The following is a 21,105-nucleotide window of genomic DNA, read 5'->3' on the forward strand; positions in this document are numbered from 1 at the left end:
GTTGCCATAGGTGCACATGTGTGCGCAGGGACTATAAAATCTGATTATCATTTGACAAACTGTAAATAAAATTGAACAAGGTGAGACAACTCTCTAGCCTGGCTCCGCCCTCCTACGTACTTCCGCTCAATTTTCATTTTCCTTCAGTACTGCGTCTGGGTTTGCGGTATATTCGCGGGTTTTCTCCGTGGGTCGTGCGCTAGTTTGAGTTGTAGTTCAGTAATGGCGGCAGAGAAAGATGCGAGCGAAGCCATTCGGTCCGTTGTGGCAACGCTGCCGAATATCCAGAAGTTAAAGCCGGAGGAAGAACAATCTTTGCTGAGTTGTGTTGGTGGCCATGATGTTGTCCCCACGGGGTTCGGGAAAATTTTGATTTTCCAAAGTGGTGTTAGTGGTGAAGGAGTTGGCTAAGGCGAACGCTAGCGATGCTAAGCCAACGTCACGACCAAACGTTGGCGATTGGTTATGGCAGATCCAGAGTTGCTCTGGGCAGCTCCAATAGTTTTAAACTTCAACAGAGTACCCGCCTTCAAGGAAGTTAACACTTGTCAATGGAGAGAGGTCAGACTCTCTGGACAAATGAAATGGACCAGAGTCTGGTAGGACCAGGCTAACAACCCTCTGCTCTGAACACATAAACGCTAAACAAAGATACTGTTGGCAGTGTGTAAAACTACACCTGATGACAATAAAATCTTTTTGTAAGTGCACTCTCCTGTGTATCTGTAGGAATGGTGTTCCTGCCATCTCTGCTGTCTGACAGAGTGCACTGAGGTCGCTTCTTCTTCTTTCTGCTTCATGGCAGGAGGCAACCAGTAATCTGCATTACTGCCATAAGACTGAGGTCGCTGATCTGCTGGCAGCTTTTAAGGAAACCCATCGACATAAAAAAAAAAAAAGGAAACCCTGTGAAAGTTCTTTCATCCATCATTTAGGACTATGTTCTCTACAGCTACAAATTAAAACTTGTTTTAGTCATCGTTTGAATTATTAACACTGCGAAAAGTGTCAAAATATATATACATTGTTGAAGATGTGCTAAATTAAGCATCTGGTGATGTGGAATATAACAATACATACCCGATGAGACGATATATTTCTGTACCATTCTGTGTTTAAATGAGACATAGCAGTGTGCGTGCACCTGCTCAGCAGGGAGGAGCCCTGCAGCGGAGGGATTAGGTTTCTATTGCTGTGTTTGCTGTCTATGTGCTCTTATTTCCCCCTGGAGCCACAGAGAGAAAGTGGAAAAGACACGCCCCTGTGCTAACACAGTCAATGTGTCCTGCTGGAAAATAATACCAACTTGGCTAAACTATTTGTATATCACTTACCCATCCTGTCCCTCCCATCCTGGGTGAGGGTATTTATCTCTTACAAACCAGTTTATGTCTGTCATTAATCACCATGTGTGTATTTGACATGACTTTGAATTTCCACTGAACTAGAAATGATCTCAAGAGTACTTTCTTAACATCCTTCTTACAGAGGATGTGGGCATTTTCCAAAACCTGCCAAAAGTTTACAGTATGTTTCTTAAACGGAAAAGTGTTGAACAGAAACAATCCCTTCCACATTACAATGATATCGCTGATTACAACCTCAATAGCTTACACACTAACAGGTTTGCTATTCCACAGGCTTGCTGAGGATAGCTCATGGAGTGTCAAAATAGAGAGGCTTCGTCCACTGGGGAGCATGAATGTGCTCAGCAAGCTTCATGCTGATCTAACCATCACATTTTCCATTTCATATGGACAAGTGTAGCCAATGTGTTGGCCTGATCATTGTGTCGGAGGAAAAGTCAGGGGGTAAAACCTTAAAGGACAATTCCGGCGCCATCTTGGATAACAGTCATGACCAGTCAAATCACGAACGCTGTGTTTGAGCTATGTTACTGGTTACTGTTGCACGGCGTTCGTCGTTCGACTTATCCAAGATGGCGGCCGCATGTAAACATTAACGCTACTGTCTTTATAATCTATCTTTGTAATAAACTGTCTGTACACTTACAAAGTTCTCAATGCTTCGGTTTACATGTAGAGACCCTCATTATGCTACCGTTTAAGTGTGGTGCTATTTTGAGCCTTGTTAGTGGTGTAGAAATAGTCATTTACCCTTTGCCCCGAAAGCTAGCATTAGCAGCTAACCCCCAGTTTGCGGTAGCTAGTTTCAAGCTAGAGATACATTAGATTAGCATGAAAACAGATCCCAGAGAGCGTTCGACTCGGTACACATATGTTATTAACCCCTAGGTTCATTTTGTGCCGGAATTGTCCTTTAAGATTGATCCCATGGATGAACATGACATGACCATTTCTATCCATACCACATTTTATAGCAATTCGTCCAGTAGATATCTCTCACAAACATCTGTTCTCTTACGTGCAACACACACCAGATAGTTCACGTCTATGGTTGGGGTTCAATAGCATTTCACTAAATCTGAATCCAGCATCGAACCTGGCTATCAAGTCCGAATCCTTTCCAATCCCTTATCAAACCTAATTAGGTTTAGCATTCAACATTTGAAGTCATAAATCTAAAACTAAATCATAAAAATTCAATTTGAATCTGTAATGACGTTTTAAGTGACAGCCTTACTAAAGCTGTGGTAGGCAGTATATTAGCTTTCAGCATATTAAGGCTCGTTCGGAACACGATCTTGTATTTTACGAAAATAGTTCACCGAAACGTTTTTCTCAAAATATTTTAAGCGAGAAATAGGCCATGCAGTTGCTGAATCTGTCTTCATTTCAGATCGACAAAGGTCAGTTTAAAAGATTATCGTCAGATTTTGAGAGGCTCATCCGCTCGCCATTTCCGGGTGAGTCCCGACTGCCCTGTCAACAAGTCAAATCGGCCCAAATGAACGCCGACGGCTCCTCTGACTGACGACGGCATGGAACACACCAAACAGACTCAAGTCATTGACCTCGCCAGACTGTCCGACGGCCGATAATCGGGTTGATGTGTCAGCGCCTTTCAAGACTGACTGCCACTTCTCTGCTGGGCATCCTGCTGGCCAGTGTGCAGGCATCGGACGGCGGGCTGGGTGGCCTTTGTGCCTCCGTCGGTTTCAGTCACACTACACCTAAAACAATGTTCTATGTCACATCCTCTTGTGTGAATACATGTACCCTGGCCTGGATATTTAGATTAGTGAAAAAGTAGTCTCGCAGCTCCGATCGCAGCGACGGTGGCTCTACCAAACTGATCTCGGGAAGGAACTTGTTTTGGTGGAACATTTGCAACCCGCAAAAGAAAACGCCTCATACAATATTGAATGAAGTTAGCTGTTCACACAATACAGTTAAGTGAGCTATTTAAATTAGCTGATACATGGTTAAACCTCATTAGCTCTTACCAGTGTTGTTTCCCGAAAAGAGTTTTTCAAGGCGAGACATCCGGATGTTGCGGCGATTATCCAGACTAGGGAAAGAGTAAACACTTCAAGTGTGGCTAATTGGGAATGGAAGAACCTGAGACCGCTTGCAACACATCACTGCACACACACTAATAGCAGAAGAACATCTTAACCTGCACAGCAACACTATAGCTTCAGCTGCCTGTCCTCTGCTTCAACCTCCACTCCTCCAGCTCCTCTGACTCTATATCTCAATACAACCACTCAAGGTTGGACAGCTTAGAGTAAAACAATATGTACTGCATTCACTATAAGCTTCCATTTTTTTTTTACAAAGAGAGGAACATTAACTGTAATCTGAAATCTGGAAAGGACAATGCTCCAGGCAGAGCAGCCAGATGTCTGTTTAAGCGTACAGTTCTCCAAGTCTGTCCTACATTAGTCTGATAGAAACAAACCCTGGCCCTGCAGGAATTGAAGCCCCAAGTGCGCACACGCACACGCACACGCACACGCACACGCACACGCACACACACACACACACACAGCTCAGCTATCCCCTTCAGGACCCACAGTGCCAAGGGCCGGCCGTAAAAGATTTAGGGATCGTGGATGGGAGAGGTTAATGACAAAAGCTTGTGATTTGGATTGGGGTCATTTCAGATGATATGAAACTGAGCCTGTTCACACGTTCACTGGTTAAATTTGTCCACTACTACATTTTTAGGGTTTCACTGCTCTATCTAAAGAGGAGTGCAAGGGACCTTGGTGTGACACTGGATGACCAGCTATCCTTCGCTGTCAACATCTCTGCAACAACAACCTGCTCCTGCAGATTCATTCTCCACAACATGAGGAGGATACGCCCGTTCCTCACCCGGGAGGCGCTGCAAGTTCTGGTCCATCTCCCTCCTGGCTGGTCTGCCTGCATGTGCCATCCGATCGCATCCAGAATGCAGTTGCCCCAGCTGGTCTTCACACTACACCCTTCCTCTGCACGCTGCACTGGCTCCCTGTGGCTGATAGAATCCGATTCCAGACATTGGTACTTGCCTATCCCTAATAAGACTGGCTCAGGCCCATTCTACATCCAGGACCTGGTCAAACCATACGCCCCAGCCCGTCCACTACGCTCTGCTACTGCCAATCAGCTTGTTTCACTACGAATGGGACTGGCTTCTGCTTCACAAAGTCATGACTGTTTGCTGTCCTGGCTCCACAATAGTGGAACAAACTCCCCACTGACATCGGGACAACAGAAACCCCACACATCTTCAGACTGAAAACTCATCTGTTCAGACTGCACTATGGCCCATAAAATAAAAAAATAACAAAATAAACTCTACTATCTCCTATTGTCTATAAATATATGTAATCAGTATTTAGATATATTAATTATATAATAGTTATATAATTAGTGTTTTTGAGTTTAATGCAACCGTATCGCCAATATTTGATAAGCCACTCACTGTAAACATGAGCATTTGACAAAAAAATGTCTTCCGCAAAATAGCCTTTTTGAAAAGCAAAGAAGACACAATCCACGGACTATCTTTTCAAGTATTAAATACAGAGCGGTCGACTTTCTATAACAATGTTTGGCCGAGTGTTCAGTCACTAGCTTGCAATGCTTGTTTTCTTGATAACAGCCAACAGGTTCATTTTGGTGACTGGCTAACTCACACAATTAATGTCAATTGGCTATAGCCCATAAAATCTACAAATGAGAAGCTTGCTAACAGCTTTCATTCTGCCCTTGATTTTATGGGGGACAACTGAGGGCTGGGAGGTCACAGCGACATTTTATGTTTAAAGGGGTCATTGTAACAACATTGGTGCACTCCAGATTATACCCTGCATTCTGGATGATTAAACTGAATCCAGAGTTCAGAGATCCATTTTGCCACATTTACAAGAAAGTGTAAATATATCAAGAAAGTGTCTAAAGAATATGTGTATTAGTGCTGTGGCAACGAATTCCGGAAGACAATATAATTCGAATAGTAAAAAAATCAATACCAATCAATACTAATCGAACGCTGAAATTATTCTTTAAATGTGTATTTTTTTTTAAATGTTTTGGCTAACGTTAGCGAATCTTGCCCTTCTCGCCTTAGCCTACCCACATGTGAAAGTAAAATGCTTTTGTCACGTCACGCCTGATGAACAATAAAGTTAGCGGGAGTGAGCAACACAAGGCATTGTGAGATGTTAGAGGACGGTGCTAACGTCAACGCTAAAGAGTAAAGTTAGCCGAGAGGGAGTGACAAGCAGCGGCTGGAAATCGAAAGAAGGATGGGAAATGCTGTTTGATGAATTTAAAATTGACATCCACCAAGACAAAATCCTTGGGTTATCATGAATTAGCTCGTTTCCTAACTGCCTCATTGAGACAGCTAACGCTAATAGTGACAATCTTAAACAGGTTGCTTATAAACCACTAAAATAGTAGGCCTAGTGGCAGCACCGTTCGGCTTAGTTATCAATTCCATTAGCATGGTGATAACACTATTGTTACTCTGTTTATGACAGAACATGCTGTTAGTGTGCTACCTGAGCACCATTAGCCTTTTCAACAGAGCCGCTTTGCTACACTTGTTGGAGAATGTGTCATTACAGGGTTCTCTGTTGATTTGTGTTTGCCGCTTCATGCTCGTGGTTGAAAATGAACGTGGAGAAAGTGGTGTGCCAGAAATGCTTGACTTAGGTGCTCCTTCAAGGCTAACGTTGTAAGTCGCTCTTGTGGACAACCACATGCTGATAGTGGCACTGGCAATGGATAAGCCTGAGTAGTGTAGTAAACAAAATAAATTCTAATGGTATATCAGAGGAACATTGACAGCTTTAGCGTGCATGTCTGCTGTACAGAAGCCAGGAAAAATATTTACTGATAACATTAAAAGAAGGCAAAAATATTACCAGCATGCATTTTGGCAAGATGACAAATCATATGTGCGTATGAAGATGATATTAATAGCAGACATAAACACAATCCACTCACTGTGAGGCACACACAGTATTAATGCCAAGTGTAAAGGGCGCCTTTGTTTATTTCTAATTGCATCTCCACTGCTACAATAGAGAATGATGAAGGCTAGCCAGCAGCCTGCTAATCACTTCTTTACTACCCACAAACCCCTGCTGGTCTCCCAGGGATACGCATGGCGTATTAGGAAAGATGAAGCCGCGGCAGATGGGCACACTCCCTCTCCATGCCCACTTGCCTTATTTGTGTCGCAGGCTGGCGAGGCAAAGCATCATTATCTGCTAAGTGGCTTCTTCTCCCAGGGTGTGCAGACAGGTAAAGAGATAAAGAGAGAGTGAAGGAAAACACAGGCAGAGTGAGAGATGGAAAGAGAGGGAGCGAGAGAGCATGTTGTCTGCCTGTGGTTCAGGTAATCAGTTGGAGTGCAGCCCGTGCCCTGCTGTCTGCACACTGCTGAGCCTCGGGAGGCTGTTGTCTTCACAACGCTACTATCCATTTAAAGTGGCACTGAATTAAAGGCCCATGATTTATTTGAAGTGGTCCAGCCTACGGCTTCACACGGTTATCCTAAAGGTAGCCATTCATTTCCAGGAATCAATTATGTGGAATGGCTAATTAATAAATGTCTGAATTAATCAGAGAGGAAATGCGTCATCAGAGTACGCACAGAGTCACATCTGACCGCCATAATGGGCTTGGTTCATTATCAACTCCAACTGTGAGAGTCTGAGGAAATGGCCACCATTATCGCTGATGACAGCACAGCCCGCACTAATGGCCATGTCGCTTATCAGGACTGCAGGTGTGTAATTGTTCAGGAGGGATTCCAGTAACAAACAGTGATAAGCAAAACACATTCTGGAAACAAAACCTTGCTGCAGGACAAATAAGACGAGACAATGTGCTACTGTGTGTGCTGCCACATGCTATCATGCCTGGGCATCTTCAGCATGTAATGTCTGAGCATAAAACACACAGCAACCAAGGAAAGGACACAGAACACACAGCAACTGTGAAAAAAACAAAACATGCCATATTCTAAAGGAAGGCTGAGCACCAACACAGAGAATCAGCAGAGGGCTGGAAAACAAGCCTGAATAAACCTCGCTATTTATCATTGTCCAGTTTGACCACCTTACATCAACATCGGGACAGTTACACCCTTAACTGGCCTCAAGACTCCATTTATTCTTATTAGATGAGTCATTTCACATTTTGCACCTTGTTATCAGCAGGTATCCTGGCTTCTTCCTATAGCGCAGCACTACAGGCTGTGTCATATGGACCTATCAGACAACAGGCTGTCATAGTTTCAACAGTACCATCCATCTAGGATATGTTGTAAAACAGGTTTGCCTCTGAAAACATGAACGCTTTCTTATTTCTGTGACTTCTGGTGGAATACAGTATGTTTCTGCATTAAAATAATAACATTTGCTTTTTTATATCTCACAGGATTTGTTCTCTTTAGCCTAAAGGAAGCCATTAAAAAGCCATTATCAGAGGAATGTGGCCGGAGAGAAAATTCTCTCACCGAGACAAGACTGTCATACATAAACCACACAAGATTGCATGTGGCTTAGGTTAGATAAAGACACAGCAGAAACACTATATGAAAATGGTAATGAAATCCTATTCATGCTATCCAACTCTAACAAATCAACCCCACTTAAAGTCCCCATGAAGTCTGAATCACAAAGTCTTTTGAAATTCAAATAGGGCGTCTTTCAAAACTAAACTTAAAGCAATATAAAAAGGAGTGTTTGGAGATGTACACAAAACTGGTAGAAGATTGAAGCAGATAAATACAAAGACATGGTACATTTGTGTATACATGTTTTCGGCTTGGTTTGTTTGTCTGCCTGTCAGCAGGATGACACATTTTCATAAAAAAAAAATGTTGGAAGGGTATAGCATGGGCCAAGGAGGATCCTATTACATTTTGGAGTGAATCTGAATCACAGAGAAGGATCCACTAATTATTTTTCACTTTTGTTAGCATTGTGAGACAGGGCATGGCCTAGCCAAGCTGTCGAATTCACTTAGAATAAAGAGAATGTGATGTCTGCACCAAGGTTATAACCGTTAACGAAAACAAAGAAATAACGAAAACTAGGTGGGAAAAAACATTGTCGTTAACTGAAATAAAACTAAAAACGAGGCATTACAAAAAAACGATAACAAAACTAAAACTAATTTCTGTTTGCAAAACTAACTAAAATAAAATAAGATTATTGAGTAAATGTCCTTAGTTTTCGTCTTTGTCGATGTCTTTCATAGAGCAAATAAAGTTATATCTTTCCGACCATGACATTTCCCGTAGACGTACAGTTTCCGACTGGGAACCCAGAAAATCCCGTCATTCCACGTCAAATTGAACACAACATAGTCCATGCCCCTCGTCTGGCATCATGGCGGTACCGAAAGTCGGAAGAAAGCGGCAGAGTCCTATTTGATTATGACTTATGTGTGTCAGATAAAAGCAAGTGCCTTGCAGTGGAAGGTGGTAAAATATGTGGTCAATTTATTACAGGGAAAAATTCCACGAATTTGAAAGTACATTTGAGAAGCGCACACAAGCTAAGAGGCTAACCTAGCTTACCTTAACAAGGTAAAGGAGAATGCAAAGCCCCCTTTCCCCGAAACAGAAGCTAACCCCGGTAACGTTACAGGCATGGATGTATGGGTACAGGGCATGGATGTATGGATACAGGGCATGGATGTATGGGTACAGGGTATTGATGTATGGATACAGGGCATAGATGTATGGATACAGGGCATGGATGTATGGGTACAGGGCCAGGCAGCATGACGGAGACAACAGCAGGACAGAGAACACTACAGGAGGAACACCAAAAGCGGGAGGAAGCGTGGGTTAATATGTGGATTGATACTGGGATGTCTACACAACTGTGTGAGTCGATTGACTTCTAAAAGTTCGCCAATTTACTCAAACCAAAGTTGAAAACACCTGTTCATGTCTGTCTTCTTTAGTCTGTTGACTATTTAGGTTTTTTCCTGGAACACGTCACTTACATACATAAATACGGCACTTACTGCAGCGTCTTGTGTAGACTGTTTACATATTTATGATCATATGTACGCTACATTTTATGTACTGGTGTTATTGTTAAATACATTGTGAATACATATTTCTAAAATTGTATGATGTTTTTGTTGAGTTATTATTACACAATACTTTTTCTGACCTTTTTGAATCCCCCGACAAATAACCCATATTACAAAAAAGACTAAAACTAATAAAAACTAAACTAAAACTAAGCATTTTCAAAAAAACAAAAACTAAACTTAACTAGCAAACCCGCTTTAAAAACTAATTAAAACTAAACTGAATTTTAAAACAAAAAGTCAAAACGAAATAAAAAATAAAAAATAATGAAAAATGCAAAACTATAATAACCTTGGTGTGCACTTCATTTCACATGAGTAACGTATAATGTGAGGAGAGATGTCTTTGCAAGCTTCCAAACCAACACCTTGAGCCTACATAGAAATCTGTCCAGGACAGAGAAATGGAGGAGTTTCACTGGACCAAAACCGCAAAATGACCTGAGGGATGGAAGGAATTTTGGCACTTTTCTCACTTTCATACAGTGAACTTCAGCCCCTCTCTTTGCTCCTCTTGTATGTGATCTACAGTATTTCTTTCCTTTCTCCCCTTCTGCCTGTGAAGATTTATTCTCACTGATTCTCACTCTTTTCTATCAGGCAAAAGTTCACTGAAGGCGGCAACACTATCAGCCTGAGTTATTTCATCTGGAATTCAGTTTTGAAATATTATTTTTCTTTGCACAAATCACTGAAGCTTTACTTACTTTACTCTACTTAACACTAGGGTAAAATAATATACCTTGTTTCGAGAAGTCTATCAGGGAATTTAAATGATTTAGAAGATCAGTAGTGCTCTACCTTTTGAAGACATGCACACTACTCTCGCTTTGACAGACCCTCCTCCAAAGTGCGCTGAAGGAGGGTCTGGCTACTCCACGTAGCATTCGGGGATGGGAGGAAAACGTGCTCTGGTTCAATGGCATTTCTTTGAACCAATCAGAATCGTCATGGGCGGCGCTAAACTCCGCACAGAGCCGCTGCTAAAAAGTCGTGCGAGAGAAAACTCAGATTGGACAGATAGTCTAGCTAGCTGTCTGCATTTACCCTGCAGAGATCTGAGGAGCAGTTAACCATAGTCCTCAGAAATCCACCAGAGGTTAGAACGCCAACACAAAGAAAGAGGAAGGTAACGGAAAAGATTGAAGCAGATAAATACAAAGACATGGTACATTTAATTTGCTGTAACCACAGCAACAGTTACCTGCTGTTGAAACACCATCTCTTTTTAGTCTAATCAACCCTTGTTAGACATGTGAGAATCGTGATATTAATAATAACTGCAAAGACATGTTATGCATTGAATAAAAACCTATGTAACTTTTATTCGCTGCTTCACTGAACCTGCCTTCACTGCCTTTATTACCTCCGCCCAGGAGGTCATGTTTTCGGCTTGGTTTGTTTGTCTGCCTGTCAGCAGGATGACACATTTTCATAAAAAAAATGGGCCAAGGAGGATCCTATTACATTTTGGAGTGAATCTGAATCACAGAGAAGGATCCACTAATTATTTTTCACTTTTGTTAGCATTGTGAGACAGGGCATGGCCTAGCCAAGCTGTCGAATTCACTTAGAATAAAGAGAATGTGATGTCTGCACCAAGGTTATAACCGTTAACGAAAACAAACGAAATAACGAAAACTAGGTGGGAAAAAACATTGTCGTTAACTGAAATAAAAACGAGGCATTACAAAAAAACAATAACAAAACTAAAACTGTAATTTCTGTTTGCAAAACTAACTAAAATAAACACAACCTTTTTCAGAATATAGCATTTTCAGATTAAGACGTGGGATATGCCGGTATTATTCGGGTTTTAGGAGAATTCTTTGGACAGCGAATCCCGTTTGCGACAGTTTACAGCCAGTCTATGGCCACTTTTACGGCTGTTTCCGGCTTACGGTCAGCTTTGTGCATTGCTACGGTTGTTGTAAACAAACCAACTAGTCAACAGTTTGCCAGACTGTGGTAGAGATGCATGCCCAAAAAAAAAGCTGCCTTTTCTGGTTGGAAGGAGAAACACGCCTACTTTTAAACATGATGAAGTACTTGGATATCACCAGGTTTTTGGATGTGAGAACATCGCAACCTTTTCAAGATGGTGGTTGAAGGAATTAAAGTTGTGGGCTGTGTTAGCACAAAACAATGAAATATTATGTGCATGTAAATGTAGTTAGTGTCACTTCACTTGCACCTTCTTCAAACAGGTAATGTCTAGTTCCCACTACCGAACTTTAGCCCGGATTTTCCACTCACCGACAGTTCTTGGAGCTCCCCGACAAAGGTAAAGCGCCAGAGGGTTTGTTACACAGAACCATCTGAGAAGCCGTCATTGGAAACTGTTTGGAGAAGGGCAGGCACTTTAAAAAAAAATACCTGGCAGGTGATTGGATGAACCATCTATCAGCCAACAGTTGGGGCTGTCAAGCAAATTTGTGTTTCCTTGGATGGTGAAAAAATGTCCTGCCCTACTCTGCCTCTGATTGACTAGTACTGGTTACCTTCGTTGGTTGGATTGGCGAAGTTTAGGCATGAGCAGCGAGATTGGTTAGGGTTGGGCTAAGAATACCAGGCTAAGCTAATCAGAGGCAAAGTAAGGCAGAGTAGGGCTGGACATTTCTTCGCCATCATAGGGAACCTAAATCTGCAGCTGTCACACAACTAAACGACGCCCGGAGCTGCCAGTAGCTCCTCACCAGACGTTGATTGGTGCAGTAAGCTGGTAGTTCAGACGCAAACGCATTAGGTTGGACCCTGACATGTGATACATGATCCCGCGATTCTCGCATGACATTGCGATAATCCAGCTGCCAATCACTTTGTGCCATCTAGAAAGAATTTGTGTCTGTTCGATGGCTTTTTATGCACTTGAGCGACTCAACCTCACCACGCCTTTAGGCTGTGAGAAAAATAAACATACGATTAATGACTTTATAAGAATGAAAACCTCATCACGAACTAGTTTGGAGTTTAAAGTGAGAAACATTAAAAGTGTGATTGAATGCAAAACCGATTTTACCTTTTCATAGTTGAATAATGACAGTTTAGTGGGTAACTAGGACATACATAGAACCTCAAAATCCCATTGACACCTCTTTCCTCTGCAAATCTCACAATTTGAAACTGCCTCTGAAAACGGGCAAATCTCAACGAGCCGCCTAGTTGACGTCAACTCGGCGTCTCCTCCTCATTTGGCTCTAGTCTCTTTCTTTGTCACGCCCAAACATTTACATAGGCCACTAACTGATCTTAGTCTTCTAAATCTAGGTCACGCAAATCTCAGACACAAGTTACATGTACATGTTATGTAAGCGGCATGACGAAATTCAAACTGTAATTAAAGCTGCAAGCAGCGATGAATGGGCCCTCGCTCCTCTGCGCGCGTCGGGGTCACCGGTGGTCGCCGCTCCTTGCGACCGTGCATTTGCGCGGCACTCAGACACTGCAAATCGTCACCAATGAAAAGGGAACTCCCTGTTATGAAAGGGGGCGTGGCTTAAGCATAGGGGGCGGGCCAAACCATCACCAATGAAGAAGCAACTCTCTGCTGAGTTCAATGACACCTCACACAAGACTCTTCCTTAAATGGGTCACCAGTTATAAAAAGGGGAGTGGCTAAATTATAGCGGCCGGGTCAACCCATCACCAATTAAAAAGGAAGTCTCTGCTGAGTTCAATGATACCTCACACAATGGTCAACCTTAAATCGTTCAAATGTTATGAAAGGGGGTGTGGCTTAAGCATAGGGGGCGGGCCAAACCATCACCAATGAAGAAGCAACTCTCTGCTGAGTTCATTGACACCTCACACAAGACCCTACCTTAAACGGTTCAAATGTTATAAAAGGGGGCGTGGCTTAAGCATAGGGGGCGGGCCAAACGATCACCAATGAAGAAGGAACTCTCTGCTGAGTTCAATGACACCTCACACAAGACTCTACCTTAAACGGTACAAATGTTATGAAAGGGGGCGTGGCCTGAGTAAGTGGGCGTGGTTATATTATAGGGGCCGGCTCATTATCACATGTAGACCACACATTCTAAGTTTCATGTAAATCGGATGATGTTTGTCATATAAGGCGCATTTCCTGTTGCCAGCGGGGGGCGCTATGACCAAAAGTCAAATATGGCCTGTAGGTGTCCTCAGGCCTGGACCCTTGTCAATCTTGAGAATTTTCGGGCAGATACGACAACGTACACTCAAGTTACAACAACTTCTTTGTTCATCGCTCAACACTCAAAATGGCCGCCACGCCACGCCCACACCGTCAGACGAAAAGTTTTTCTTTTAATAACTTTTCATCTTTAAGGTGTTGGGATGATAGAGACCAAGTTTGAAGTACATCGGATGAAATCTCTAGGAGGAGTTCGTTAAAGTATAGCACCTTGACTTTTAGGCCTACTTCCTGTTGCCACTAGGGGGCGCTATGACTTTAAGTAAATATCGGCCTTTATTTGTCCTCAGGGTTGGACTCTTATGAATCCTGAAAAGTTTCGAGCCAATCGGACAATGTACACTGGAGTTACACCCACTTCCTGTTTCGGCGGGAAAACGCACAAAATGGCCGCCCCGCCACGGCCATGCCCTATGACGAAAAGTTTTTCTTTTAACAACTTTTCATCTTTAATGTCTTAAGATGGCACAGACCGAATTTGAAGTTGATCGGATGAAATCTCTAGGAGGAGTTCGTTAAAGTACGACCTGTGGAAATGGCCAAAATCGCACTAATTTCGAACTTTGAAATCAAAATGGCGGACTTCCTGTTAGGCTTAGGGTATGGCTTCAATGACGTTTATTGTACATCTTGACATGATACATATGTGTACCAAGTTTCGTGAGTCTATGTTAAACGCACTGCAGGGGCTCAATTTTTGTAACATTGTAGGGGGCGCTAGCGAGCCATTTTTGCACGCATATTCACGAAACCCTTAAAATACGTCAATTTTCACCAGACTTGATGCGACCGCCAAATTTGGTGAGTTTTTGAATATGTTAAGCCCTTCAAAAAGCCAATTCATTTGCCGGGAAAATAATAATTCCTTCAGTTTCAATAGGGTCTTCGCCGCTGTCGGCGCTCGGGCCCTAAATATACAAAAATGATGCCGAAAGTGTAGCAACGATCTTTCCCCATAGGATTAAATGGGACACATAGCTAGCCTAGCTTGCAGCTCCGGAGCTCCGCGGAGCCCCGAGCCCCGGTCGTCCAGTAACCGAGAACCGGTGACTTTAACTGGGTATGGAGGTTGCCGCTTTCTCATCAGACTGTGTGGAGCTCCTAAAGTCCGACACGTCTTACCAAATTTGCAATTAGCCATCAATTTTCGTAAAACGGCCCATATTTGAGCTTTATATAGTTGATTTCTCGCATAAAAAAGTCTCAGAAGTGAATTTAATAACGAAATAGTAGACAAACAATGTATAACTTTGCAGTGTCTGAAATATGAGACCTGCTGTCTCGTCTCCAATGTGTTTCTATGGGGTTGGCTCAAACCAATCAGCGCGCAGCTCATCTAAATATTCATGAGCATACCATATTTGCAAGAAAAGCTCTTGTTCCAAATAGAGCCATATTCACAGGGTAGTCAAGGGCCTAATAAAATAGCATTTGGGCAATTTTCAGCCCAACCAATGTTACATACCCTATTAGGAGACCTTAAGGAACAGTGTAAAATACCCTATATAATCACTCAATCACCCCTTTAAAGTAGTTTTAACCATAGACTGTAAAAGAAATGGACCAACAGATCCCATTGCTCTGGGCGGAGACCAGTGAAGGATATTAGAAGTCTCTTTCCCGGTGATGGCTGAGCGTTACTGAGCAGCCTCCAACTGAGCTTGAAGACGTAGATGTGACGTGAGCAACCTGTCTGAAAGTTGGAAGTCTTCTGGTAGCTGTGCCAAGAGAAATCTCAATCATTCCCAATCTAGCAGAGACGGAGAGCGTAGGTATATGTAAGGAGATAACATAGACACAGGCTAATTATTGATCACTAAAATGATCGTTAACATTAGTAATTAAACTTAAACAGCTAATGGAAGTCCAAACTGCCTGAGAGCTTCTCCTGTACTATACGGTAATTCCTCTACTATGAGACAGTAAGTCTCGTGGTTATGACCCAATCGTTAGCCTATTTTTATAAAAACGTCTGCTACGGAGCCATAACGTGAGGTACAAGGTAATGGAGCCTTTTATACATTGTCGTGTTTCTTTAGAAATAAACAATGGACAAATAGAGTCTTTAAACTCTTCAGATGTAAAGTTATTCTCTGTCAAAGTGACGTCAAAATGAATGGCAGTCAATGGGATGCTAATGGGAGGTGAGAAATGGCGTCATGTGATATGTTGTGGAGAGAAGTTTACCCCCTTGGTCTTAACTGTAGATATTCCTTTTTCTTAAAGCATTGATACTTCTAATGATAAACCCATAGTGAATCACACACTGTTCTTACGATAACACTGAAACACAAGTCTCTCGCCAGCAGAGGTATAAGTGGCTTAACCTCAGAACAGGCCAAGTTTAATTTGAGTTGAGAGGTTAAGTGGCTGAAATTGGAGCTCAGCAGATAATCTGTTCAAAACGTGTTCCTGTGAAGGGAAATGTAAGGCGGTGTTCTCCTCACACTGGTCTATGACCTTTAAAAATCTGAGGGGCCGTACTCTTTCTGCTGAAACACCACCACAAGATGAGTAGAAAGCAACAAGCACACCACCTGCTTTGTCTCCTTTGTTTAATTTTCCGGAGATCCATTTCCAAAGAAAGAAATTTGCAGCACTTGTCACCTCTGCATTGGTTTATTTGGCTGGTCGACGTTTCGGTCACGAAACACGTAGTAGTAAAGTGAGATCATGGTTACATGATCCACAGCTGTGTTGGAGGCATGTCCATTATCAAAACTCAAAATACCAAATCAAATCAACCAAAACATGTTTTTTAAATGCCACCACAAGGGATTTCAAATCTGATGAGAGAACTGAAAAAAAACATGACTGGAAAGAAACTCTAGTGAGTTCATATAAATCTGGATAATAAAATTTAGCTGGAGGCAGAATCTGATTTAAAATAGTGTTGCCATTCCATCATTTTTAATGGCGTCTTCTTGTCCTTGGAACACAACAGGAGAGAGGAAGGTAACAAGATAAAATAAACCACTTCAGTTATGAGACAATGAAAAAGATGGAGGATAATTTCACAAAGTGAGACTTCTCCACACAAGTGTCAACGAACAATGACACCACACCGTCACTAGGGAATTTCAACTAATCTAAAATTCCTCCTTAAATGCCTCCATTAGGCCCCGAGGTATCGGAGCAGTAATCCAGGCTTTATTGTTATTCCTTTATTGTGAAAGGTCAACCGCCAGAGGCCAACAGTCCCGCTGCAAGGGTCACTTTCAAAGGCATGGCTCAGATGAGACCTGCACTTCAGAGTGACAGCAGCGGCACGCCCCGAGCATTCACCCGCGTAGTTCATTAGCTTAATATCAGTGGACATCTGTTTAACGGGAGGGCTTTTACTACATCTTACCTAATCAGAGTGTTCCTCTGGGAAATCATCCTGAGGAGTTAGAGACGCCATCAAACAGCAGCAAACCTGCCATCCACAGCGCTGCTCCATCATCGGCGTAATTAGGATCTCAGTGAAAAGGAGCCACGTGCTGACAGCTTCCTTGTTATTTTTATTTTATGAGTGGGAGGAAGATACACAGCTAATATAATGCTCCTGTTCATTTCATTTCAGGCTTTCAGTTGATGCTCTTAGGCAGCATTCAGACAGCCTGCGTCGGCCGTCAGACGGTCTGGGCAAAAACGCAGGTCTCTGATTATCAGCCCTGGCTGATTATCAGGTCGTTTTTTAGGCAGTTTGCAGATTATCTGTATCGGCATTTTATTTGCCTGATAAAAAAAAAAAAGTTAATGAATTAAAAAGTGTTTGTGTGTACTTTGGCTCGGCTACAGCTCTGTGTCTGTCCCTCTGCTTCGGTTTCACTCCCCACTGAGTCTGACTTAATGCAAATTCTAGTGATTGAATTGGACCAGCTTTCATACACAAGGAGTGTTTCTGCTTGGTTTACTTTGCAAACTCAGTTTGCAAGTTCTTCAAACGAAGCAAAAATACGTTGTGTCTCTGCAACCTTGACCACTATGAGCAGAATATTGATATCCGGGCCACATCAGGACATCGACCCAAAGCACAGATATATTGTTGCCTCCTGTGTGAACACTCTGCACTGGCGTGTGACAGTTTACTGCTGTCAAACTAAACACCAAAGAGTTTAATAAAATTCAGTCAAAGGAAAGGAGCCGAGACAGTCTGAGAGTCTTTGGTGGACTGTAAAAGGAGGAATCATAATGTAAATCCACTTCATGGCAATTCCAGGTGCCTTTAAATCTCCACAGACTGCAAGTGTTAAATCCATTAGCAGCCCACGAAGAGTGGGACAAAAAACCCAAAAGATATGTTTGCATTCAGGTTTGTTTTGGCTGTTGGCAGTGACACAGTACAGTCCAACGATTAAAACATGTCAGCCATGAATTAGGAATGTGTGACCAAAGACGAACTTATTTGCTTTTCCCTCATGTTAAAGTCAACTTCTAATAAATAAAAACTGCAATGTCAGTCTTTATAGGACATGTGTTTTTCAAACATAAAGATGATTGAATAAGTTAAGTGGCTCCAACTCTGTTCCCTACATGTGCTGGGATGGTTTCCTCATGTTATCCCACAGAACTCTGGAGCTCTGGAGAGGCTTTCACAAGCCTCGCACAGATTATAAATCCTACAGAGCTTCTCAGGGCCGCCGTCCAAGGAAAACGCTCCGAGCGCACATGGCGTGAAAACTGATCTCCTCCAGTTCATGTGAACACATTGTACAGCTCGCACGGTAAGATAGATGAAGAACTATTGAGTCCAAGAGGCCAATCATGAACTAGACTGGCATGTTCAAAAAAGGAAAAATATTCTTAAATAAAATTCACACTTCCTGTCCTTGTGAGAAGTCAAAACACAGAGCAGTGATATGAAGCACCAAAATGAGAATCTCACCGATTACACTTTGAATTTCTAATTTACTATTTAGTACTTCAGAGAAATGAACTTCAGCGAAAGCTCATTCAGGAAGACTTCTATGCTTCACATTTATCTCTCTCTCCCAACCTTATCAGCTGCATTGTCATCAGCTGAACCAGACGGTTCGTGGCGACCATGCGTGCCGTCTGCAGTGCCCCGACCGCGCTGAACCCAAGAAACCTGAAACAGCTTTTTACCCTTCCAGTCACAGACTGATGGCAGCATTAAAAGAGCCCAAAAGTTCCTGTGATGGCATAATCATCGAAGGAATAGCGCAATTGACAATTTAAAAAAGCTTTAAGACAGACTCAATAGGGCCCTACATTAAGTCAGTGCTAAAAGCTAACTGGCGATTTGAAAATATGACTACGTCTATGTCCAACCGAGCTGCCCCACTGTAACTGTAGTTAAGAATACATAAAAAAAATAATTCCCAGTGGCTTGGGCCTGGTGGGGGGCAACTTAGGCCTGGTGGGCTACCGGGCTTGCAATACACTGGGGGAAACCCTAATCTATGTGAGCTACCGCTGTCATTTCAGGCAAAATCGATGCAACCTTCCTCCATACAAAGTGTATGGACTTTTACAATCCATATCTTTAAAGGTTTTGTTCTCAGACTCTGATTACAGTAGCACATACACCAAGCTTTGCAGTTTTATTCCTATCTATACAGTATAACGGTTTGTTCATATATCATTCATATATGTTAAACATATACATCATTCATGATTTATACTACATTTTATACCTAAAACGTAGAGAAAATGGATTTTGATACGGCTGTTGACATACTTTTCTGATTTACGGAGTGATAAAAAGAGATAACCCAAACTCTCCCTGTAAAAACGTTTGACACTAATATGTCAATAAAATGAAACAAGAATTTAGAACCTGGTTTTATCCAATGTTCACATTTCTGTCCTGGAAATGTATTCCAATTAGCGCATATTTAGCAAGATAATACCTCATTTGCATTTTTAAACAGAACATTTCGGAACACTTGTAGTATAAAACAATAATGTCTTAATGTAGGTAATCAACTAGGAAAGTTTCATGCTGATATCTAATTGGTTAAAATAGTTTCCCTATTTACCTGTAGTGTCTCCCCTTAAGTTGAGTTATCTTGTGTTTCTGTTTACTTACTGTTTTAAGTCATATTCACCAAACTTGTCATACATTTCAGCCTGATGATTGTCAGCCGCTGTTCAGATGCAGTACATCAAGTACTCTGACGACACAGCTATTATTGACACCACTAACCGGAAAGCCTTTGGCGTTTGTTACTGACGCAAAAAGTCTCCTTTAGCATCTTGCCCTTTGGCGTCATTTTTCGACGTGTTTGGCCGGTACGTACGTTTAACTGACATGTGGCACAAGAACGGGAAAGTTCGGTTTAGGAAAAGATGGTGGGTGGGGTTACAAAATGTACGTTTCAGTGACACGTAGGACAAGAACGGACATGAACCCCGGTCTCCTGGGTGAAAGTCCTGTGTTGTTTGACCCATCAAACCCCAACCTGCCTCTTTATGCAGATTTTTGGTCTTCCATGCTACTCTCTACCGTTGTCTCTCTTAATACTACGTCATCTTACAGCCCCGTGGTCGAGCTGCTGCTCTGCCCGGTGCGTTCCATACAGACGCTGAAGGGTGATTTTTGCGTCATATCTGACGCTGAGAGACACTGACCAAGCCTCAGTATATTTTGAGTTGGGAGTGAGAACTGGTTGGGAGTTTACATACCTTGGCACTACCCTCAACACCTACTACAACCTCATGCCCTCCGGATGCTGATATAGATCCCTGACCCTCAGAACATACCATCCGTCTACTGAACTCTTAACCTCCCCCATCCCCACCCCATGTTTTGGACCCCAGGAAGACTGTGGTCGTCTAGGCATCAGCTAATTGGGATCCTTATAATAAACTATAAACTAAACTATAAACCTGTCCTCTTCTAATATTACGTCCAAGCCATTTATATCAAGGAAGGTAGAGTAAATAATAGACACCTCTATGTATAATGTGATAAAGTTCAACAGCTGCACAAACTGCAGCCTCCAAAAACTGAACATTAGCAACTTCATGAAGGATTTATTGCAGCACTGTTAGTTTTAACTAGGTGCACCTGATAAACTAGCAACGGTGTGTATATTTCATATTATGAAATATAACACTACGCAAGTCTTTAGTTCAGAGATCTATCAAATGTAATAGTAATAACCTAAATAACCATTCTACAACCAAAACCATTTGGAAAGCCATAACATGGGTGTAAATATTCACATTTCATTGATATTTGATTGCTTTTGAGATCTCACATATAAAAATGACAGCAAAAGCACCGGACATATGATCTGCAGTAAAACAAGCAGAATAGACCCATCTTTTTATAAATTAGTCTCCTGGCTCTGAGTGCTTTTCACAGTGACACTTTGCAGTCCCCAAAGCAATCCCCAGAGGAAATGAATGTTTTTGCAGGCGTTTTATTAGAATGTCAAAAGTAAGTGGATGGTGGGAGTGAAATTGGAAAATGCCATGTAACAGCTGTCCAATTAA

Source organism: Sander lucioperca, chromosome 19, assembly GCF_008315115.2.
Source record: "Sander lucioperca isolate FBNREF2018 chromosome 19, SLUC_FBN_1.2, whole genome shotgun sequence".
Classification (NCBI taxonomy): Eukaryota; Metazoa; Chordata; class Actinopteri; order Perciformes; family Percidae; genus Sander; species Sander lucioperca.